An 11,170-nucleotide genomic window follows, 5' to 3' on the forward strand; every position below is an offset into this window, starting at 1 on the left:
AGGACCCCGGGGTCACACCCTGGGCCAAAGGTGGCGCTAAACCGGTGAGTCACCTGTTCTTATATTTTTTGGTGAAGTGTCTGTTCATGGTTTTGCTCATTTTTAAATTCAGTTTATGGTGACCTAATTGTAGATTCACCTGCAGTTATAAGAAATCATACAGAGAGACCCAGGTATTCTTTACCTAGATTCCCCCAGTCATAACAGTATGCAGAACTATATATTCTCAGAAGCCATAAATTGTGATACAATCCACCAGTCTTAGAGTTTTCCCATTTTACTTGCAATTATTTGTGCATGTTATGCATGTGTGTACGTGTGTATGTAGTTCTCTACAGTTTTATCACGTGTAGGTTAGTGTATCCTCCACTACAGCCAAGTTAAGGAACAGTTCTTCAACATAAGGATTCCTCAGGTTGCCTTTTTATAAGCACACCCACCTACCTCCTGCCTCCACCTTAACCCCTAGTAACCATCAATTTGTTCACCATTTGTAAAATTTAGCCATTTCAAAAATAGAATATATAATAGATAATATCACATAGATGGAGCCATATAATATGGAGCCTTTGGGGATTGGCTTTCACTAGTCAGCATAACTCATTGGAGATTCATCCAACTTGTTGCATGTTTGCACGTATTGATAGCTCATTCCTTTGTACTGCTGAGTATTATTCCATGGAATTTAAATAGTTTATCACAGGTTACTTATTTACCCATTGAAAACATCTGGGTTGTTCCTAGTTCGGGGCTATATGAATATAGCTGTTATGAATATTTGCGTGAGGTTTTTTGGTTTTGTTTTGTTTTTAACTTTTACTTGCATTTATTTTATGTAGAATTTGTTTCCCGGGACATAAGTTTTTGTGTCTTCAGTTTCTTCCGGGATCTCTTTTTCTTCTGAGCAACCTCCTCTTCTGGTTTAGAAACAATCTGCTCTTTTTCAGTAAGAATCATCTCAGTGCACCAGGGAGAGCTCATGTATGGTTTAATTCAGCCATGAGCCCTCTAAGTTGTATGCCACATCTTGGGGGCTTTGCTCATCTGGATGTGCTCAATGGCCAGGAAATCTACATCTAAACACTTAAGTTCAGCATTACTCTCTGCATTTTAAGGATGTGCAGTAAAAATTTAGTACTCTTCTTAGGCCACTGGCCCTTGTGTCCAGCCCCACTGTTTGGCCTGGGCATACACCTACCAACTCCACCATCGTAGCGAGGGAATGGCACATATTGCTTCTGCAAAGTGGCATCTTTCAGATCCTTGGTGGCTTTTCAGATATGCATATCCTTGATGGCCTGGGCAGTTTTACTTGTGTTCTTCAAGTGAATCTGAAGATTTGAACCTCTTGATTTGCATGATTTTATAGGGTTTTCTGGGCAAGTGAATAGCGAACCGTTTTCAGAGATCACCTTAGGCCGCTAACTTCTTATTCTCCAGGATAAATGCCCAAGATTACAATTTCTGGGTCTCTTTTCTTTAAGAGTTTATTTATTCGTGAGAGACATAGAGAGACATAGGCAGAGACATAGGCAGAGGGGGAAGCAGGCTTCCTGTGGGGAGCCTGATGTGGGACTTGATGCCAGGATCCCGGGATCATGACCTGAGCTACCATCACACGCTCAACCACTGAACCACCCAGGTGCCCCCAGTTGCTGGTTCTTACAGTAATTGCATTTTTTAGAAGTTTTAGAAAAAACCACACAACTGTTTTCTGGAGTGTATCACTTTATATGACCTTCAGCAATGTGTGTGATCTTGTTGCTCCACATTCTTGCTATCAGTTGGTGTTGTCACTACTTCTCATTTTGGCCATTCTTAAATGTAAGTAGTGATACCTCATTGTAGTTTTAATTTCATTTCCCTGATGGCTACTAAGGTTGAACATCTTGATTTGCTAATTCAACATCTGTATATCTCTGTGTTGAAATTATTGTTTATGTCTTTTGCCCACTTTAAAACTGAATTGTTGGGCAGCCCGGGTGGCTCAGCGGTTTAGCACCACCTTCAGCCCAGGGCCTGATCCTGGAGACGTGGGATTGAGGCCCAAGTCAGGGTCCCTGCCTGGAGCCTGCTTCTCCCTCTGCCTGCGTCTCTGCCTCTCTCTCTCTCTGTGTCTCTCATGAATAAATAAATAAAATATTTTAAAAAATAAAATAAAATAAAGTTGAATTGTTTACTTATTTTTCAGTTTTGAGACTTATATATCTAGGTACAAGTTCTTTGTCAAATAGTGATTTGCAAACATTCTGTCTAATCAATAGCTTTTTATTATTATTCTTTATAACAATTTTATTATAATTAACATATGATATAATTCACCTATTTATATTTAAATTTTTCTTCCTTTTTTAAAAAAATTAAATTCAATTTGCAAACTTATAACACCCAGTGCTCCTCTCATCAAGTTCACTCCTTAGTGCCTGTCACCCAGTCACTCCATCCCATCACCCTCCTCCCCTTCTGTAACCTTTTGTTTCCCAGAGTTAAGGAGTCTCTCATGGTTTTTCTCCCTCTCTAATTTTTCCCTGCTCAAGTTTACCTCCTTTCCCTTATAGTCCCTTTCACTATTTATTATATTCTGCATATAATGAACCTATATGATGATTGTCCTCCGACTGACTTATTTCACTCAGCCTAATACCCTCCAGTTCCAACCAGGTCAAAGCAAATGGTGAGTATTCGTCCTTTCTGATGGCTGAGTAGTAGTCCTTTTGTGTAAATATATATAACTTTATCCATTCATCTGTCAGAAGACATCAAGTTTGGCTGTTGTGGACATTGCTGCTCTGACATTGGGGTGCAGGTGTCCTGGCATTTCACTACATCTATATCTTTGGGGTAAATGCCAAGCAAGCAGTGCAATTGCTGGGTCATAGGGTAGCTCTATTTTTCACCTCTTGAGGAACCTCCACACTGTTTCCCAGAGTGACTGTACCAGCTTACCATCCCATATAACTCACCTATTTAAAGTGTGCAATTGATAGATTTTGGTATATTCATAGAGTTGTGCAATCCATGTTCATAACCAATTTTAGAACATTTTTATAGTCAGTAAAAGAAACTTCATATCTATTGCCATTTTGACCCAACCTTCCTACCTGCACCCAAGGCAACAACCAGTCTACTTTATGTCTGTACAGATTTACTTACTCTGAAATTCCATGTAAAGGGACTCATATAATATGTGGCCCTTTTTTGACTGGTTTCTTTCAATTGGCATCGTTTTCCATGGTTTACGCATGTATGGCATACATCTGTACTTCATTCCTTTTATTTCTGATGGACTTTAAGGCTATTGTGAATAGTGCTGCTATGAACATTTGTGAGCAGGTTTTTGTGGACATGTTTTCATTTCTTTTGGATACATACCTAGTTTTGGAACTGTAGGGTCATATAGATGTTTAACTTTCTGAGGAACTACCAGTGTCTTTTTCAAAGCAGTCTTCTCATTTTTTTAACAGTGCCTTTCATGTGAATGTAAAAAAAAAAAAAAAAAAAAAAGATTTTCTGTATTTATTTATTCATGAGAGGACACAGAAAGAGGCAAAGATATAGGCAGAAAGAGAAAGGCAGGGCTCCCTGGGGGTGAGCCAGATGAGGACTCGATCCAGTGTGACATGATCATGACCTGAGCCAAAGGCAGTCAGCCACTGAACCACCCCAGTGCCCCAAAATGGTAAAAAGTTTAAGAGTCCAATGTATTTGTTTTTCTTTTATGGATGGTGCTCCAAGTCATGTCTATCAACTCTACTTAACTCCAAAATCACAAGATTTCTTATGATGTTCTAGAATTTATAGAGTTTTATGTTTTACATGTACGACTTGTAACTGATTTAAGGTTAAGTTTTCCATAAGGTGTGACGTTTACATGAAGGTTCTTTTTTTTTTTTTTCATATGGATGTCCAACCTTTCTACATCATCCATTGAAAAGATTGTTCCTTTATCTACTAAATTGTTTTTGTACCTTTGTCAAAAATAAATTGCCAGAGACAGGGACTATCCCAGGAAAATCAAACTACATACCAATAAATATCCCTTATGCATATAGATGCAAAAGATACTCAACAAAATGAGAGCAAACTGAATCCAACAGCATATAAGAAGTTATATAGCATGACTAATTGGAATTTATCCCACGAATGCAAGGATGATCCAACATAAGACCAACTAATGTAATATACCACCATTATAAAGTGAAGGGAAAAAATGATGCAGCAAAACCATTTGACAAATCCAACACATTTACATGATAAACACACTCAACAAACTAGAAACAGAAGGGAAACTTCCTCGACATGATAAAGGGCATTTATTAATAATAATAATAATAATAATAATAATAATAATTCCCCACAGCCAACATTATACTAAATGGTAAATGATTAAGAGCTTTCTGCCTAATCAGAAACAAAATGTCTAATTTCACCGCTAATACTTAGCATTTTACAGACAGTTCTATGGTAAGTAAATAGGCAAGAATAAGAAGAAAAGCGGGGATGCTAGGTGGCTCAGCAGTTGAGCATCTGCCTTTAGCTAAGGTTGTGATCCTGGAGTCCTGGGATTGAGTCCCTCATTGTGCTGCCTGCATGGAGCCTGCTTCTGTCTCTGACTCTCCCTCTGTGTCTCTCATGAATAAATAAAATAAATTAAATTAAATTAATTAAATTAATAATAAAAAGTCATTCAAATTGGAAGGGAAGAAATAATCTTTCTCTATTCATAGGTGATAATGCTCTTATCTACAGAAAAGCCCAAAGAATCTACATAGAAGCTATTATAAGTTAAATGAATTCAGGAAGGGATGCTGGATACAAATCAATATACAAAATTAGTTGTTTGTATACACCAGCACTGAACAACATTAGAAGGAAATTAAGAAAACAATTCCATTGTGATAGCATCCAAAAATATGCAAAAGAGTAAAATTTAACCAGAGATGAAAGACTTCTATGCTGAAAACTACAAAACATTGATAAAATAAGGGAAACACAAATAAAACAAAAGGCACCCTGTGTTCATGGATTGGAAGACTTACCATCGTTAATATGGCAGTTTGCCATATTGCCATATCCCAAAGCTATCTATAGATTCAGTGCAACCCTATCAAAATTCTAATGGTCTATTTGCAAGAAAAAGAGAAGCCAGTCCTCAAATTCATATGGGATTGCAAGGGATCTTGATTATCCATAACACTGTTAAAAAAAGAACAAAGTTGGAAAATTCAAGTTCTCCATTTCAAAAAAACCCAACAAATCTACAGTAATCAAAATTATGTGGTACTGACATAAGCATAGATTTAGAATAGAACTGAGACTCCAGAAATCAACCCATATATCTATGGTTAACTGAAATTTTTTTTGTAGACTCCATGCCCAGTGTGGAGCCCGTGCAGGGCTTGCACTGACAACTCTGAGATCAGATTTGAGCTGAGGTCAATGGTTGGATGCTTAACTGACTAGTCACCCAGGTACCCCTGATCACTGATTTTCTTTCTTTTTTTTTTTAAGATTTTGTTTGTTTATTATTCAGTGAGAGACACACAGAGAGAGAGGCAGAGACACAGGCAGAAGCAGAGGGAGAAGCAGGCTTCATGCAGGGAGCCTGATATGGGACTCGATCCCGGATCTCCAGGATGACGCCCTGGGCGAAGGCAGACGCTTAACCACTGAGCCACCCAGGTGTGTAAAAAGCAAGTTTATGATTGCCAGGATTGTTGGGGAGTAGGGAATGGGGAATAAACTAACTAATGGATGTAGGGTTTCTTTGGGGGTGATTAAATGTTTTGAACTATATAGAGGTGGTGGTTGCAAACATTGTGAGTATTTGAATGCCACTAATGTATTCATTTTAAATAATTTTGGGACACCTGAGTGGCTCAGTGGTTGAGTCCTCTGCCTTCTGGCTCAGGGCATGATCCCAGTCTGGGGATTGAGTCCCACATTGGGCTCCCTGCAGGAGGCCTGCTTGTCCCTCTGCCTGTTGTCTCTGTGGTCTCTCATGAATAAATAAATACTGTATTTTTTATTTTTAAAAAATATTTTATTTATTCATGAGAGACACACACAGAGAGAGAGAGAGAGAGAGAGGCAGAGACACAGGCAGAGGGAGATGCAGGCTTCATGCAGGGAGCCTGATGCAGGTCTCGATCCCAAGAACCCAGGATCATGCCCTGGGCCAAGGCAAGCCCTAAACCACTGACCGACCCAGGCATCCCTAAATAAAATCCTTTTAAAAAATAATTTTATTTAATGTGATGTCATCTACCATAAAGTTGCCCATAAAAATCAATTTGCCATGTTTTTGTGGGTCTGTTCATCTAAGGTGAATGACTGAATGACTCAATGAATCGATACATTGGAGATGATCTCCAAATGCAGGTGTTAAGTGTTTACTCTCAAAAAGTAGATGCCATAGGCCAACTCAATCACAGCTATTTTTTAATTAATATTTTAGTAGAGGTATGTTTTTCTATTCTATTTTTTTTTTAAGATTTATTTCTTTAGTCATGAAAGACACAGACTGAGAGAGAGAGGCAGAAACACAGACAGAGGGCGGAGCAGGCTCTTCCCAGGGAGCCCCATGCAGGACTCGATCCTGGATCCCGGGATCACAACCTGAGCCACCCAGGTGTCCCTCTATTCTATTTTAACAGGAGCTGAACTTGGACCTGAACATCAGGCAGAGTCGGACACCTGACCATGGAAAACCAATCAGCTTGGGCAGCCCCGGTGGCCTAGCAGTTTAGCACTGCCTTCAGCCCAGGGTGTGATCCTGGATACCCTTGATTAGTCCCATGTTGGGCTCCCCGGGTGGATCCTGTTTTTCCCTCTGCCTCTTTCTCTCTGTGTGTATGTGTGTTTCAAATAAATAAATAAATAAATAAATAAAAAATAAATAAATAAATAAATAAATAAATAAATAAATAAATAAATAAATAAATAAAATCTAAAAAAAAAAAAAACCAATCAGCCAACCAAAGGAAAATGACATAAATTTATACAAATTATTTATCTGAAAAACTGTAAAGAGGGCTAGAGGATGCCCTCTTTATCCCCAATCCAGCATTTTTTAGAAGCAAAACACAAAACAAAATGTTTGTGAATGTAAAATCCGAGCACATCACACAATGTCTGGCTCATAGAAAGTGCTCACTAAATATTTGCCCAATGTTGAATAGATGAATGAACATTCGCAGTGGATAGCTTTCTAAAAGGGTTAAAGAGCCAACATCCCCACATGGAAATAAGGACAGAACCAGTTTTGGAAGCAGGTTAATTTAAGTGTCAACTTGAGAATTTCAGGTGATAAACAGTAGCTTAATGTACCAGGAATTCTAGTTGCAATAACATTTGGTTAGTTAGGTAGGCTTTTATCAATGATAAACTATGGGAAGTATTAACCAGCCATAAAAGAACCTTTCACAGAAATGTACATTTCTTGACGATGAGGGAGGGCCATGTGTGTTGGAATACACAGTAGCTACTTTAGAATAACTCCAGGAGGAGGATCAAGAGATAGAATGGATGCCAACAAAGGAAAAGGAAAGAAAATTCCTCATCAAGAGTAAATAAAGTATCAAATGGAGAAGAAAATAGAATAGGAATATTAAATTTCTAGGTGCACTCTGCATCCTAGCAGTTATGGAAATGTGATGGTCAAATGCTAATTAGAAATAAACATTATGAAGCAGGAAGTTGAGGGAGTGAATTATTACAAAATTCCTATGATTTTGGTATAAACCATTTACATATTACACTTTAATTCAAGAACAAAAATTTAAAGCCAGCTGGTAGGGCAGCCCGGGTGGCTCAGTGGTTTAGCGCTGCCTTCCAGCCCAGGGAGTGATCCTGGAGACCCAGGATCGAGTCCCGTGTCGGGCTCTCTCTGCATGGAGCCTGCTTCTCTCTCTGCCTGTGTCTCTGCCTCTCTCTCTCTCTCTCTCTCTCTCTCTGTGTTCTCATGAATCAATAAAAAAATTAAAAATCTTAAAAAAAATAAAACCAGCTGGTAGGTAAATAAGGGCACATTAGCTCCTGGGAGAATGCTTTCTACAATCACATTAGAATATGATAACAATTATTACTTGCTTTTTAGTGGCTTCCAGAAAGCTATCTATTAACTACTGTCACTGACTCTTAGTGAGTGAATCACTCTGGGCCTTGTTAAAACTACAGAGGGTGATCAGGTAGTTTCACTTTATTAACTGAATTGCTCTGCTGATTGTTACAGGGAACTAGCATCCCTCCAGGACTTCTCTCATTATGATACATTTGGGTTGCCTGTTTCTCATAATCGAATACCACAAAGAGGAACCCAAGAGAGTCCTCTTAGCCATCTTGAGAAGTTATTAAGCAAGTTCTGATTGCCTTCAGAGCAAGTGAAAAGCAGCTCCATGTTCTCAGTTAAACTTCCCTCCTGTGGGAGAGAGGGCCTCTATTGAGTGGGAATAGTTTCTCAATGATGGTTTAAATAGAGATTGTCAAGACCTGTTCATCTTTTAGAAACTAAACTATTTATGGGTGAAATGTTGTAATGTCTGAGATTTCCTTTAAAATACTTGCAAGGGTCCCCTGGCTGGCTCAGTCAGTAGAGCATGCCACTCCTGATCCAGGGACATGAGTTTGAGTCCCACATTGGGTACAGAGATTACTCTAAAAAAGTAATAAGGAGATCCATGGATGGCACAGCAGTTAAGTACCTGCCTTTGGCCCAGGGCATGGTCCTGGAGTCCCGGGATCAAGTCCCACATCAGGCTCCCTGCATGGAGCCTGCTTCTCCTCTCTACCTAAGTCTCTCCTTCTCTCTCTATCTCCGTGTCTCTCATGAATAAATAAATAAAAATTTTTAAAAGATACAGATTTTACACCATTTAGAAAATTAACTCAAATGAATTCTAAACCTAACTGTAATGATAAAACTATAAAACTCCTGGTAGGTAATACAGGGGATTACGTAGATGATCTCGGGTTTGGTGATTACTTTTTAGATATAACACTAAATATACAACTCATGAAAGAATAAATGAAAAGCTGGACTTCATTAGCATTACAAAACTTCTACACTGCAAAAGAAAACTGTCAAACAATTAGAAGACAAGACAGAGGCTATGAGAAAAAAATTGCAAATGACATATCTAATGAGGGTGGCCTGGCTGGCTCACTAAATAGAATGCGATTGATTGATTGATTGATTGATTGATTTATATTTGAGAAGGAAGACCCGAGGGAGAGGGAGAGAGGGAAATCCTAAGCAGGCTTCATGACCAGCCTGGAACCTGACACTGGACTCAATCTCACAAACACTAATGGACTGAGCCACCCAGGTACCCTAGAACCACATGCAACTCTTGATCTTGGAATTGTGAGTTCAACCCTCATGCTGGGTCTGGAGCTTAGTTTTTTTAAAAAAAAGAAAAAAAGACATGTCTGTTAAAGGACTGTGAAATTATGTGAAGAATTCTTAAAATTCAAAATAAGAAAATGAACAACTCAATAAAAAAATGGGCATAAGATCTCAACTGGCCGCTTACTAAATAATGTACACAAATAAAAGATGATCCACATCATATGTCATTAGGGAATTGCAAATGAAAACAATTTAACAGTATACAATGATCAGAATAATGAAAATCAACAAACCGTGAAAACAACTGCTAGCAAAGATGTGCAGGAACAGGAACTTTTATTTATTGCTGATGGGAATGCAAAATCACACAGCTTTTTTTTTTTCTTTTTTTTTTTTTTTCAGCTTTCTTTTTCTTGGGCGCAGACTCCCTGATTAGTGTGGAACCTATGTGTGGCTCGATCCCAGGACCCGAGGCGATGACCTGAGGGGAAACCAAGAGTGGTCACTCAACCGACTGAGCCACCCAGGCTCCCTTCTATTAGGTTTAATAGCTAAAGACATGTTTTAATTCACATATATCCATTGACGGGTAGAGTAGACTCCAGGCCATAGTGGCGTGGCATGGCCTTAGGGATCCAGGCTCCTGCCTTTACTTCCTATTGTCCTAAGGCTGGCTCCACTCCTGGTTGCCAGTAAACCTTCAGTGGTAAACCAGGCTTCAGCTCCGTGCCTCAGAACACTAAAATTTTGATTCCTTTTGGTGTATGTAGGCTGGGAAGCGTTTAGGCTCCCATAGCCTTTTCCAGGTTACAGTGTAGGCGAGAGAATGTAGGCTACTCTAACACTTTCTCAGTTGTAGCTGTTGTGTTTATTTGTTCCTGGTTTTTTCCACCATGACCTCCTCGAGGGATGTGGAATGACTGGTATCTACTACAGAGTCGAGGGAAATCCTTAGGTAGTGGTTAGTTTTACACAACGGGTTCCGGTCTCCTTTCCTATGGACACAGAACTTCTGGTTGAGCAGAGTTGCCTGAGTGGCTCTCACCAGTGAGTTTGCTGTGGAGTGAATGAGTGGTGGCAGGTCTCCTAGGTGAGGTATGAGATGAGGTTATGTGCTCTCTAGGGTCCTGGGAAAGCAGTTAGCCATATGAATAAAGAGAGGGAGGAAATGGCCGCTGTGAGGAGGGTGAGGGGGCTGTGTGTGTGTGAGCAGCAAGACGGATGGCTGAGTCTGTTGACATGTGTAATGGAGGGCCAGATGTGTACGTGTTGGCCTTTGAGGTAGATGACTTTCCTGCTTGACCTGGTTCCTGAGAATGGACCTGAACCTACTGACCTCTACTCACCTGCCTCCTTTCATCCCTTCCAGGTTTGCAGTAAGCATTGGCTACTGGCAAGACCCTCACATCCAGCATTTTGCAAGACTGTCTAAGGAGAGAAGGCTCCCGAAATTAACAGAGGCAAGTGACCTCCCCCTTCTTTCCGAATATCCCCTCCTTAGCAAAGAGACCTGACGTTTTCGGGATTCTTTTTTTTTTTTTGTATAATTTTTCTTAAGGATTTTTTTTGTTTTTGAGAGAGAGAGAGACAGAGAGAGAGTGAGAGCACAGAGAAGAGGGGAGGGACTGAGGGAGAGTGAGAAGCAGACTCCCCACTGAGCAGACAGCCCAATGCGGGGCTCGATCCATGATCTGGAGATCATGACCGAGCTGAAGGCAGACACTGAGCCGACGGAGCCACCCAGATGCACCAAGGATTCCCTCTTAAAAAGAGAGTTCCAGTGTTCACTCTCTCCAGTGGTTTCTGGAAGTGCTTCTTTCC

At 39.8% G+C, this 11,170-nt stretch overlaps 1 long non-coding RNA gene across 1 annotated transcript; it reads left to right on the forward strand.

The window, feature by feature from the left end:
* The first annotated feature begins 5,366 nt into the window (after positions 1–5,366).
* LOC119876370 lies at positions 5,367–10,812 on the forward strand. The gene is made up of 3 exons (XR_005360950.1): positions 5,367–5,471; positions 9,752–9,891; positions 10,719–10,812. It is a non-coding gene; the product is annotated as an uncharacterized LOC119876370 (long non-coding RNA).
* Positions 10,813–11,170: the final 358 nt, after the last annotated feature.

Source organism: Canis lupus, chromosome 6 (assembly GCF_011100685.1).
Source record: "Canis lupus familiaris isolate Mischka breed German Shepherd chromosome 6, alternate assembly UU_Cfam_GSD_1.0, whole genome shotgun sequence".
In the NCBI taxonomy this organism is placed as follows: domain Eukaryota; kingdom Metazoa; phylum Chordata; class Mammalia; order Carnivora; family Canidae; genus Canis; species Canis lupus.